A 12,570-nucleotide genomic window follows, 5' to 3' on the forward strand; every position below is an offset into this window, starting at 1 on the left:
GTGGTTCCCCACCATGTGGTACTCTCCTAGAAGTTGGCCTTCCCGATTGGTAAACACCAAGTAAATAACTGAATGTCTGTAATTAAATGAATTGTACTGTCTCCCAGAGACCCAGCAGGAAAGTTGCTAGAATTCTAGTACTTATCCTGCTGCTCTTTTTCTCTTATTCACCCCCAAATTAGATCTGCTTAAGAACCAAGTGTGGGTACCCACATTTTAGGCACAAGAGTAGTAGATGGATGTAGTAGTAGTAGTAGTAGTAGTAGTAGTAGTAGTAGTAGTAATAGTAGTAGTAGTAGTAGTAGATGCCTTTTTCCTGAGCAGTGAGCAGTTTGCTGCCCATGGGCTTTTCCCTCTGGGTGTGGATACCCACCTTGGGATGATATTTATACACTTCAGTCAGTAGAACTGGACCTCTGAAGTTGATTCCTTATTCTTTCTACTTCAGCTCACAACTAGGGCATCTAGGTGAATTTAGCTTCCCGAGGAAATTGTTCTGTTTCTTGCCTAATGGGTTATAAAAAGCACTAGGCTCTCTGTATCATTGTCCCAGTAGATGCATCAGGGTGGAAGCCTAAGGGGTCCTCCGCCGCTATACATCATCTAGAAATGGACTTAAAGAATCTTAGAGTGTTCGTGATAGAAAAACTTTAAAGATGATTTGACCTAAACTCCTTCTTTTCTTCCTTCTCTCCTTCCTTCCTTCTTTTCTCCCTTCCCTTCCCTTCTTTCCTTCTCTCCTTCTTTTATTTTTCCTTCCTTTCCACATAGCTGTTGTGTATCAGGTAATATGCTCAAATTGGGAATTTAAGCAGGCAGAAACAGATCAGCTTACCTTACAAAGCTTATAGTCCTTCTAGACGTTTAGAAAAGTAGCCAATCACAATAATATATGCGAGGGAAGGACTTGTTTGTTTATTCATGTTTCCCCATTTCAGGACATGTGACATTGGAATAACAATTGGCCTCAGTTTCTGTGACATCGTTATGTTCTGTTGAATGTTGTGTTCTCATTTGGAATGTTGATTGTGATTAAGAAAATCAAAGTTTGGGGCACCTGGGTGGCTCAGTGGGTTAAGCCTCTGCCTTCAGCTCAGGTCTTGATCCCAAGGTCCTGGGATCGGGCTCTCTGCTCAGCAGGAAGCCTGCTTCCTCCTCTCTCTCTGCTCTGCCTCTCTGCCTATTTGTGATCTCCCCCTGTCAAAGAAAGAAAGAAAGAAAGAAAGGAAGAAAGAAAGAAAGAAAGAAAGAGGGGTGCCTGGGTGGCTCAGTGGGTTAAAGCCTCTGCCTTCGGGGCAGGTCATGATCCCAGGGTCCTGGGATCGAGGCCCACATCGGGCTCTCTGCTCAGCGGGGAGCCTGCTTCCTCTTCTCTCTCTCTGCCTGCCTCTCTGCCTACTTGTGATCTCTGTCAAATAAATAAATAAAGTCTTTAAAAAAAAAAAAAAGAAAGAAAGAAAGAAAGAAAATCCAAGTTTATGTTTGTAAAGGTAATATGAGAGAATTAATATGTCTCATTATCTGTTTTGCACTGGATCCAGCAAACATATATATATGTTATATATATAAATATATATTTGTTATAAAATCTTTCCTTTGAACACCATTTCTCACCTTATCAGTATTTACTAATCTGTCTTCCAAATGCTTTTTGGCTTGACCAAAAATATAAATATATCATCAAAAGCCAAAAAGAGAGAGAACCAACATATATTAAGTGACAGATTTTGTACTAGGCCCTAGGGTACTTATAGTATCTCATTTATTCTCACTGAAATCTTTCAAGTTGCATGTTTACCACCTTATTTTGCTGATGAAAACTTAAAGGCTATATAAGGTTCGGTGACTTCCTGATGTCGCATAGCTGGTAATTGTGGAGCCCGCTAGGATCTCCCTAGCATTCTCTTTAGCTGTGTACCATGTGATCTGAACAACAAGCATTCTAGAATTGATTTACACAAAGGTGGGAAAAACCATCCCACCTTTTTAGGTCACCATTTTAATGAGTTAGGGAGGATTTCCATGTTTAAATTTGGGTCTTCATGTTAAAACAATCCATCTCATTACTTTAAATGCAAGAGTAGTATTTAATGCTTTATCTTGAAAGATGATAACTAAAATTCATCTCCATTTTTTTTCCTTAATTTACATTTCCAAGGCTCTTTCTGTCTGATTAAGTAGACTCTTTGCACTAACTCTGAAATTCTGGCAGCCCTGAATTTTTATTACCTCTCATTTTCATGTTTCCTTTTAGCTTACATCAAGTTTGGCATATAACTCCCTTTTATCTTATAACTACTGCCTACCAGTATTTCCTAGAGTAACTGCAGTTACCCTCACTATGAGACCATTATACTTGGATTTGTTGAAGTGGCACCTTCCCCGCCATCCCACCCCCAACATATTAGTTAGGCCACTTGATTTTAAGTTATAGAAGCCAGCCTGAAGTAGCTTAAGCAAAGAGGTGGGATTTATTACAAGAGAAAAATGTTGTCTCCTAAAAAACAAGGTCAAGAATACAAATGAAACTGAGAATGATATCTGGACTCTCTCCGTCTCTCATTTCTGTCCCTCTCTCAATGGCCACTTTATTCTTTTTCCTCTGAAGACTGGCTTTCTTTGGTCTTTGGGCCATAAGAAAAAATCTCCCCAGTGTCCATTTTCAGATCCCAAATGTACATATTGTGATTCACCCACCTGAAAAAAAAAAAAAAAGAAAGAAAGAAAGAAAAAAAAAACACCTGATTTTCTTGATCAAACTTCCAAACTGTTAGGGAAAGAACTCTGAGGACCAAGCCTTGCTTGGTTCAAGCAACTGTGGCCAGGAAGGTAGTATCTTTATTCAAAGTAGCTGCTCTACTCTGTGGAAGGAGGTAAGGGGCTTACATAGAGATAATTATAAACTGACAAGATTCTGAAATAATTCTTCTAGTTTTGCCTCAGATCAGTTTTCTCAGCAGTCTTCTGACAATGAGGAGAGTAAAGCCAGAATCAGAGATTTAAAGATCGTAATGATTATTTGCAACAACTATGAAGGGGACTTGGCATGGTGAAAATCATGAGGGCAGGGACCACATCTGTCTGTTTATAGCTGTGTTCTTCACGTCCAACGTGATGCCTGGCAGTCAGTGGAAATAGGAGATCTACTAATTAAAGGATGCATAAAACTCCAGGGAAAAGTGTTGTTCATTATACTCCCTCCCTGGTAAAAAGTGAGAGTAAAAAATGAAGAAAAAAGATGAGGAGAGGCGCCTGGGTGGCTCTCAGTCAGTTATGTGTCTGTCATGATCCTGGGCTCCTGGGATTGAACCCTGCATTGGGTTCCCTGGTCAGCGGAGAGCCTGCTTCTCCCTCTGCCTCTGCTGCTCCCCCTGCTTGTATTCTCTCTCTCTCTCTCTCTCTCTCTGTCTCAAATAAATAAATAAAATCTTTAAAAGAAAAGATGAGGAAAAGTTAACATTATCAGAGATAGCACTGGAGTATATTCTCTGTCTGACTGGCACATAGAAATTGTCTTGCTCCAGGTGAGCACTGGATCAGCATTTTCAGTATCTAGAATTTTTTAAAAGTGGCACTAGTGCTTGGAGGTCTTTTTAAGCTTTTGAGGTACATCCTGTATACAATCCAAGAAGCTGTGTTTATATATACCTGTTTGTAATGGAAGAAACTTTCTCATATAGGAAAGCTTGAAAAAGATGAGCAATTCCATGAGCTATAAATAATTCAACAATATTCTCTACATAGAAACCTTCATATTCTAAACATTCATATCCTTCTGATCGTTTTCTATAGCAATCTAGATTATTGAGAATGAAATACTTTCAAAATATATCCTCTTGAGTGGATTTTGTTTTGTGTAATTTCTTGATTTGTTTTATTTTTTATTATTTTTAAATCACCGGATCTGTTTGTAAGGTATACACTCTACTCACCTGGACTTCACGTGCCTTGTTAAATGGATAGAGAGAGTGGTTTTGGGAGGGAGTGGGACTGGAAGAGGGAGGTAATAAAAGCATTCTTGAGTTTGAAGTTTGGTGCACGAGTTCACCTCTTAAGTTGCTATTTGTTCTCAGTCAAGTGCATTTGTTTCAAAAGCGGAGATTGAGTTCAATGATGTTTAACATTTGCTTGTACCATATGATCTTAGGTTTTTTCCAATCAGAAAGTATTTATTGACAAGAAATAATTTCCAGGAAGCAAATCTTTAACAATAATACTAAGTATAAGAAAGACACGGGGGTGGTGGGAGGTAATCTTAAGGTGCCACTGTTTATAATAGGAGAAACAGACTAAAAAACTACATATCCAGTATAAAAACAATCACATCAATTTGTGGTCTTCCCCATAGATAATACAGTAAAGTGAATTAGATCAAAGTGGGAAGGTGATAGTGTCTCTCTGACTCGGGGCAAACCGCACCTGAAACGGGAACTAACTGGAGTATATATTCAGAGAAGCCACAAAGGCCAGTGAGGGAACCAGGAATAGTGTCACATGAGAAAAACTGGGGATATTCTCTTGAAAGAGGAGGAAACTGGGCGATTTAAACTTCTGTAGAGCTGCTGTGAAGAAGAGAGAGTAGAATGGTTTGTACAATCACGTGGGAGAGAATGAGGATCAGTGAAGAGAAGGTTCCAGAAGATCAATCTCAACGTGAGAGATAAAGAATTTTGTATAATCTAAGAGTGAGATATGCTGCCTCTGAAGAACGTAAATGATCTGGCTTTGGACATGTGCAGTATGATTCTGCAGAGATGGGAATGTGGAAAAATTTGAAGGCCTGAACCAGGAAGCTCAAAGACCTGTAAATTCCCTTCCAGTCTGGAGGCTTGGTGGTCTCAAGATTGGGAAAACTAGATTAAGGTAGAAAGTCCAGTGAGAAGAGTATTACATGACTTTATTTTCATAGGGTAATTCTCAATGTCCTTTTAAACCTCAATACTTTCCTATTCTAGACCAATAAGGGCACCAACAATTTCAGAAGTTATCTGCTTCCCCTAATGTTTGTATTTGGGCTACCACATTTTCTTTTCACCCTTGTATTTAATTGAGGATCTCCCTTTACAGAGATATTCATGGGAAAGTTTCTGTCACCTCCATACTGAACTCAAATGAGTAGACAGATAGCACAGATAGGTAAAAGTGTTTATCATTTTTAACTTATAGAAGCAGTGCACATTCATTGAAGATGTAAAAAAAAAAAATCTGGAAAAGTAATAAGTAGGAAAAAAAAGTCTATAATTCAAATATACAAGTGACCAAAGGAGATTAACACTGTGGATTTTCCTTCTTGTCATGTTCCATGCCTTAGTAGCATACAGATCTAATTTAACACAAGAGAGAGCTTTCTGTGTTTGATCTTCCAGCAAATAATTTAATGAGCTTTTTCAAGAGTTAAAAATTCTTCAGTGAAGAGACTGAAAAACCACCTGTCAGGAATGTCATAAAGGGAAGTGCCATCCCTAGACAAGAAGATGATCTAAATCAGGAATTGATAAACTTTTAATATAAATGGCCAGATAGTAAATATTTCAGGCTTTTCTGGTCATACAATCTCTGTTCTAACCACTCAACTCTGCTGTTGACACTGCATAAACAAAATGGCTATGGCTGTGTGCGAATAGAGCTTTATCAAAACAAGGCCAGATTTAGCTTGTGGGCTGTAGTTTGCCAGCCTCTTAAACCAAACCAAATGGCTTAACTAAACCAAAGAGCTTATTGGCCTTTTATAGCTTCAAAGCTCTTATTGTGACAAAAAGAGCTGAAAGCCGCATTCAAAACCAGTAAGAGTTTGGGCAGACTCCTGTAGTCACATGAGTTAAGAGACTAGGTCAAGAAAGTCCACCTAGACAGGTCTCATCAGGCAAACACCAGTTTTTGATAATTAGACACCAGGAACCCTAGTTACAAGGCTGAATAATAAATGGTCTTGAGAACAGAATAGATTTAGAAAATTAAGACAAGTCACTTGCACCCTCTGAAGACAAAATCTAGGCAAGAAGAAAGGAAAACAAATATTTACAATGAATTTAGCTCAAGCCTGGTATATAAATGCTTGATTGAATAAATTAGTCTATTGTACTCTAGTATGACTTGTTCTAGCATATTCTAAATCATTCAGTCTATAGAACTATTCATCAGACACTTACTAAGCATTTATTATGTGTCAGCAAGTCTACTAGGTACTGATAGTATAGCAAAAAAATAAGATATATAATACAATACAAGACTCTAAAGACCAGATACTTTGGTAAAATTTCACAACCCAAACTGTTAATGCTCAGGTAGAATTAGAAATACAGTGCTGTTAGAATGCGGTGCACATATGCCTGAGTCAGGCGTGGTGGTCAGCAGGGGCTTTTCAGAGAAGATGATGACTGAATGAGTCCTGAACACGAATGGGGTCAGACTGGTAAGAAGTCTTACGGCAACTGGGAAGGCATGTCTTTCCAGCCAGAGGGGACCCCTATGGATGAGGGCAAGTGAGTGACTTTCCAGGGATGCAAATGAGTTAGGAAGGCCAGGCAGGAGACAGCAAGCTGAGAAGGCACAGAGCCTGAACTCTGCACTTGAAGAACCCTGTAAATCCTGATAAGGAGTTTTGCCTTGACCCTGAAAGTGGGAAGCTATTTTAAGCAGAGAAATAACTCGACAAGATGTGTATTTTAGAAAGACCAGCAAAAATGCATCTAATGGTACATTAGAGGGTTTTCCTTAAAACTTTGCTAGTTACTTCTGGCCAGAGGCCGGAAGTGTCCTCAATATGTGGGCCAGAAGGGACAGTGGTACCATAGACATAGGGGTTGTAGCTGAAGAAGCAGAAGCAAGGTACTTCTACTATACGTTCTCTTTTTTCTTCTCACCACACACCTGAGCCTGCCTTGCAATCTACTTCTATCAGAATATGGTCCTCCGTTCATAAATGTCTCCACTTCCACAAGAGTGACAATACTTGTTTCCTCTTTGTCTTTACAGATCTGTCACTGAGAGAGCTTGGATTTTCACAGTCCTTCTCCCTGAAGAACCGGTTATGCTGGTGAGTTACATGGTTCTTTATCTTCTGTTTATCATCTTTGGTCATGAGCCAAATTATGGTAAAGCTTGACTTGAATAGTACTTTTATTCTGGGGCCGTTTTGTATTCATGATTCTCAGACCTTCTGCTGAAGCCTTCCGAGTTCTGCCCATGCTTGTAGTGAGGTACACCACTGGGTGTGTAGGTATTCTATACCCCTTTAGAGGTAAACTCCCTTTAGGCCAGCGTTGAATTGCTGATCAGTTGTGTATAGTGCAAATGTTTGTGATGCATATATCAAATTAAATCCTCTGGAGATTATTTTTATATTCAAAGGAATCCTTCTATAAAGTGATGACTATATCTGAAAAATTAATAAGTACTCCTTTTTTGTCTTTTTCAAAATGTGATCATTTATTCACATTGGAAGTAAGCCTAATGCTCAATAACGAAACTTTGCGTCCATACCTGCTTTTGTTTGAAATATTGTTGAATATTGTTGAAATGTTGATGATGAGATAGTTTGCCCCAGATTAGAAAAAACTCAAAGAGTAGACATTAAAATGAGATATTTCAAGACTTCCTGAAAAGATTTCAGACATTTCTATAAGTTGCATTCTCATGGAAGAAGGGAATATATTTCCAGACATGATACCTGTTGTGGTCTCTTTTTCAGAGCGTGTTTTGTAGTTTTTGAATGATTGACTGGGATGTGGTTCTGGCTTTTTTGTTCTGTTTTGTTGTTGTTGTTTGCAGAAGGTTGATTGAAGTTTGTTTATTGGGAGGCACAGTACCTAGAGGTGGATGATATGAAGCTTGTCTTTTAGTCCTATAAAGAAAAGAGTTCATTCCGGAGACTAAGTTGTTCCTTGCTTTTAGTGTAAAATATTTCTTGATGTGGAAATGCAGATTGAGAAGAATGAATGTACTCAGAAGGCAGTTAATGTAACACATTTTTTTTATACCCACACATTTGGCTGTATGACTAGTAATAATTTGGAGAAAACAGAAATAGGTTCAAAAAATATAATTCAGTTTCTAATAATGGGTTTCTTTTTGTAGTTCTCTTCCCTCGATTAGCACCTTTGTCAGTGTTTCAGTACCTCTTTATACACTCCTGGAACAATCATTTTTGAATTTTCTGGGGCAGCCATTATTTTATCCTTTCTTTCATTGACATACCTGGAGTCTGGGGCCATGTGCTTTGATTTGGGGTACAGAATATAAGGTTAGTACAATGCCTTCCATCCACCTGTTTCCATATTCCTCCACCCCTTCCCACATGCCCATCACCACAGCTCACAAAAGCCTTCATATTTTTACTTTTGATTCTAGGCCAATTCCATTTCATTTTTCCCTTCAAGTACAACGTAATCACTTCTGGATTGTTGACACGTTGTTGAAAATATTGGTATACTCAAATCTTTCCATTTTTTGTTAACATCATAAAAAGCAAAATCAGAATTTCAGTTGCATTTGAAAAACATATTACCCCTGTCTTAAAATCCCAAAATGCCATCTGAAATAAGTAGCAAGGAACATTTCTGGTGTGTCTGTCAGCACACCTGTAGAAATTATTTGTATCTCTACAATAGTGTTTAATTTAATTTGCTAACATTAATATAGGACAGAGTATCAAATGTTTCAGTACAACTATTCATATAACAGGAAATAGTATGTTAACTTCATTCGAAATCAGTTTTTACCTTCATGGCATGTTGGATAGAATGACTTGCTTGCAATCTCAACAAAAATGTTTCTGTAGATATTCTACAGATTGGAAGAATAGTAGTGTTAGTACCACAAGAATGATTACCCCTTTAGATAATGTGTTTTAGCCATTTTCCTAAAGTTTTTGAGTGGTCTGGTGGGTTCTAAATTTTCCAATTAAGATTTTTAAAATCAAAAAAAATAATCCAAGTAGCAGAGTCATGAAATGCTTTGCTTCACTTTGAGGCTAAGCTTTACTTAAGATTAAAGACAAATAAATATATTCTCTTCTGGCATTTACCTTTACTGTTAAATATTCCAATAGCCACTCAATAATTCACACTGGGCTAATGTTTAAAACTGTTATATCAATATGACATGAATGCTGTCAAAATTAAGTTATTGTATCCTATTCTGCAGTGGTGTTGCTATCAGATATACTTTTCTTAGTTCAGACCTCTTCAGCCACTGGTATCTCTCCTTAAGATAGATGTATACCAATATCAGGAATACAAATCTTTCATCTCAGAGCTAAACCTGGTCCTTGGTTCTCTAAACCAAGATTTTTCTTGGTTCTGGAAATGATATGGTTCTAATTACTACTCTTGTTGTCTTGAATGATTCCCACCAGGGTGGGCAACCTGAGTTAACCATTTGATGGCAGAACCTCTACTGGCCGGGATTAAGGTAGCTGTGGAAGTGAAAAGTGTATTTCCTTAACTTTAAGACATTCTCAATTATGATTCAATGACAGTGTTTGGGGGCAGTTATGGGTATAGTTACTGGTACACTACCTCTTTAGTGTACATTTATTTATGTTCAAATACACTTAAAAAACCTAATGAACAACATTAATTTACTTACTCATATACACACTGCTTATTTGAAGTGTCACTGTCAAACCTGGAGTCTAAATCGTCTTAACCCTTGGGATTCTTTGGAATCTTTTGGCCGTCAGCAGTTACGCATTACATCGTGGGATGAGTTGAGTTTTCATCCTTTTTAACACCTTTGCAAAGGATGGCATGATTCCAAAGCAAATGGAAGGAGACCGCAGTTGGATTCTACATTAGCGATGTGGTGAAGGACATAGTTTTCTTTTTTGCTTAATTGATCTAATGATCTCTCGAGATTTCATTTTAAAAGTCAGCCTTAGCTTCTGCTAGATAGACCACAGACACCTAAGTGGCAGATCTTCTTGAAGCATGACTTGTTAGCATGCACCTCTGTTAGATGCGAAAATTCTGCGACTTGCTAGGAGGTACTTGGTGATATCCACCGCCTTTAATTGCACTGCTTGGGATGTGCAGATCATTGTCTGCCTGTCCTAACTTTTCACTATCCCGTGACACTGTAGTACAACCTCTCTGGGGACATTTTGAGCAATTAGTAGATATCTAAATTCGGTGTAAAATTCCAAATATAGTGCTACTAGTGCAAATATCTCATCCAAGACATCCATTTGAGTAGATCTTACCTTCTACGCACTGCCAAGTTCATACACATAAAGGCAATGATAACTGTGTCACAAATTATTCCTCTTCTGAGGAGCTAGAGAGTTCTTTCTGGCATCCCTTGTAATACACATTCGGATTTCAGCCAATATTCTTCTTAGAATTAAGGAAACAGAGCAATTAACATTTCAAAGGACAAGTATCTCCTGTATAAACAAAAGAGACTTAAGCTATGAGCAATCACTCTAGCACCAGTAAAGATGAAACCTACAGTGTTTCCTCTTCTGTTCTCATCCTGCCTCCTCTTTCCCTTCCAACAAGTAAACTTGTTACTGTTTGTGGGATAATTTTCCTTACAAACTGTTAAGACAACATTTTGGGATTAGAGTATTTATTTTCTGTGAGTCTCTACTGAAGGAGACCACATATCCAGCCCAGAATAATCCATGTATGCCGGTTGTCCCTGTGTAATTGTTAGGAGGACTCCGTTTAGCTCTCAGAAGATACAGGTTTGAGGGACAAATTCTACATATCGATAAGGAGCCCCAATCAAATCATAAAATGCTTCCAGCTGAACAGCTGCCTCTCCTGTCCTTCTGTCCATCAACCCAGGCGGCTGAGGACCCTGAAAGTGTCATTTTCCTCACGACAGGAAGAGAAAAGGAGATGGGCTTTAAGTTCCGCAGGGAAACTACAAAAAGGGTTTTGGAGGCATCAGTTGGGAAGGTGACAAGAACTCTTACAGGCGGTCTAGGTGGCAAGAAATAAGGTGGTGGTGGCAATACAGAGGCAGACCTGGCCCCGAGATGGCGAGAAGTCAGGTGGGAGCCCCTGGGTCTGCACCGCTCCTTGGGGGGCCCACGCTGAGATCTTGCAGACTCAGAAAATCTGTGTTGTATGAACATCGCAGGGGCTCTGGTGCCCTCAGTTCCTTTGTTATTTTCCTTTGGGGTTTCCTATAGTGCTTGGCAATGTTATTTTGAGAGATGTCAGTTGCTCCACTACACAAATAGGCAAAGGCTTTTCTCGAGCCTGTGGCTGCATTTTTAAAGGCAGAACAATCCTATTCCTGGGAACTCGGATCATCCCCAGGAGCATCGGGGATCACAACCCACAAGAGAGGTAGAACTCACCAGGACACACTCCTCGCTATCGACATACCTGAAAACTGAGCCGAGTTCTGTGCATTGTTTAATGACACCCTTGCTCCTTATCCGTTGGCCTTCCTTTCTCACTACCTTCCCGTCCACATTTTTTTTCTCTGTTTTTCCTTCTAGTCCCTTCCTCCTTCAGGGCCTCCCTCTCCTCTAATTGGAATAGAGTTAATAGAATATTTTAAACTGTTTCTAAATGGAATCAAAGAAAAATTATGTTGGTTTTGAACTAAACTATTTTTTAAGATTTTATTTATGTGTGTGTGAGAGAGAGAGCACAAGCAGGGGGAGCAGCAGAGGGAGAGGGAGAAGCACACTCCCCACTGAACAGGGAGCCTGACACCAAGCCCGATCCCAGGCCCTGGAAACATGACCTGGGCTGAAGGCAGATGCTTACTGACTGAGCCACCCAGGTGCCCCTGAACTAAAATATATCTATTTGATTTTAAATTCATTTGTCACTAGGTCTGTAGGTAAAAATTACTTTTATTTCTGTGTGCAGAGTTTTATTGGCCTTTTTTTCCTCTCTTTCTCTCTCTCTCTCGTAATTTGGCTACAGTCTATAAGCATGGGGCTTGCAAATCGAGCTCCTTACAGAGGCGGAGGCCAGGGAAGCATGTTGGCTGCTGAGCATGTGCTGTATGTTGTGGTAAGGGATGGGCTCCGAGAAGCAGCAGGGGGTTCTAGATGTCATGCGATCATCTCTTTGACAAATGTTTACAGGGCGTCTACTGGGTACCAGCTGCTGCTGGGCCCTGGGGGTTCAGTGATGAAAAAGATGATTAGGTGGAACTCAAGATGGAACTCCAAGATCGATAAACAGCACAGGTGTAGAAGGTGGACTCATCTGGCCTCCAAGTGTGACTTAGCCGTTCCCCTGTCAGCATTGCCGTGTGACTTCACTGCTCTGAGCCTCAGGCTCCTGAGTGGACATGCACAGCGTTGCTCAGAGGGACTTAAATGATTCATCTGAGTCCATTGTGTGTACTGTGGGAGGTAGGGTTGGAGGGTCACCGTGGGTTTCTTGTTTTTCTGTAGGAACCTAGCTATCCCTGTGCCTTTGTTTACACTGGTTCCTCTCTGGAGTCTGTGGGCCCACCCCCCAGTAAAAATTTTCAGCATGGAGTCTCTAATGGGCTTCCCTGGGCAAAAACATTGCACACGTTTGCTGCCTTTTTGTTGCTGGGGGAAGAGTGTGCCATATGTGCTCCCTCATGGGTCGGATGAGAACGTGGACG

General features: G+C 39.7%; 1 long non-coding RNA gene across 1 annotated transcript in view; it reads left to right on the forward strand.

Annotated features, from left to right (window-relative positions):
- Positions 1-12,570, forward strand: part of LOC116599148 — an 855,651-nt gene that overhangs the window by 594,980 nt on the left and 248,101 nt on the right. Inside the window, exon 3 of the long non-coding RNA XR_004289259.1 lies at positions 6,976-7,036. This is a non-coding gene — a long non-coding RNA (uncharacterized LOC116599148). The remainder of the gene's footprint in view (positions 1-6,975; positions 7,037-12,570) is intronic.

The sequence above is a fragment of the Mustela erminea genome, chromosome 9, assembly GCF_009829155.1.
Source record: "Mustela erminea isolate mMusErm1 chromosome 9, mMusErm1.Pri, whole genome shotgun sequence".
Lineage (NCBI taxonomy): Eukaryota > Metazoa > Chordata > Mammalia > Carnivora > Mustelidae > Mustela > Mustela erminea.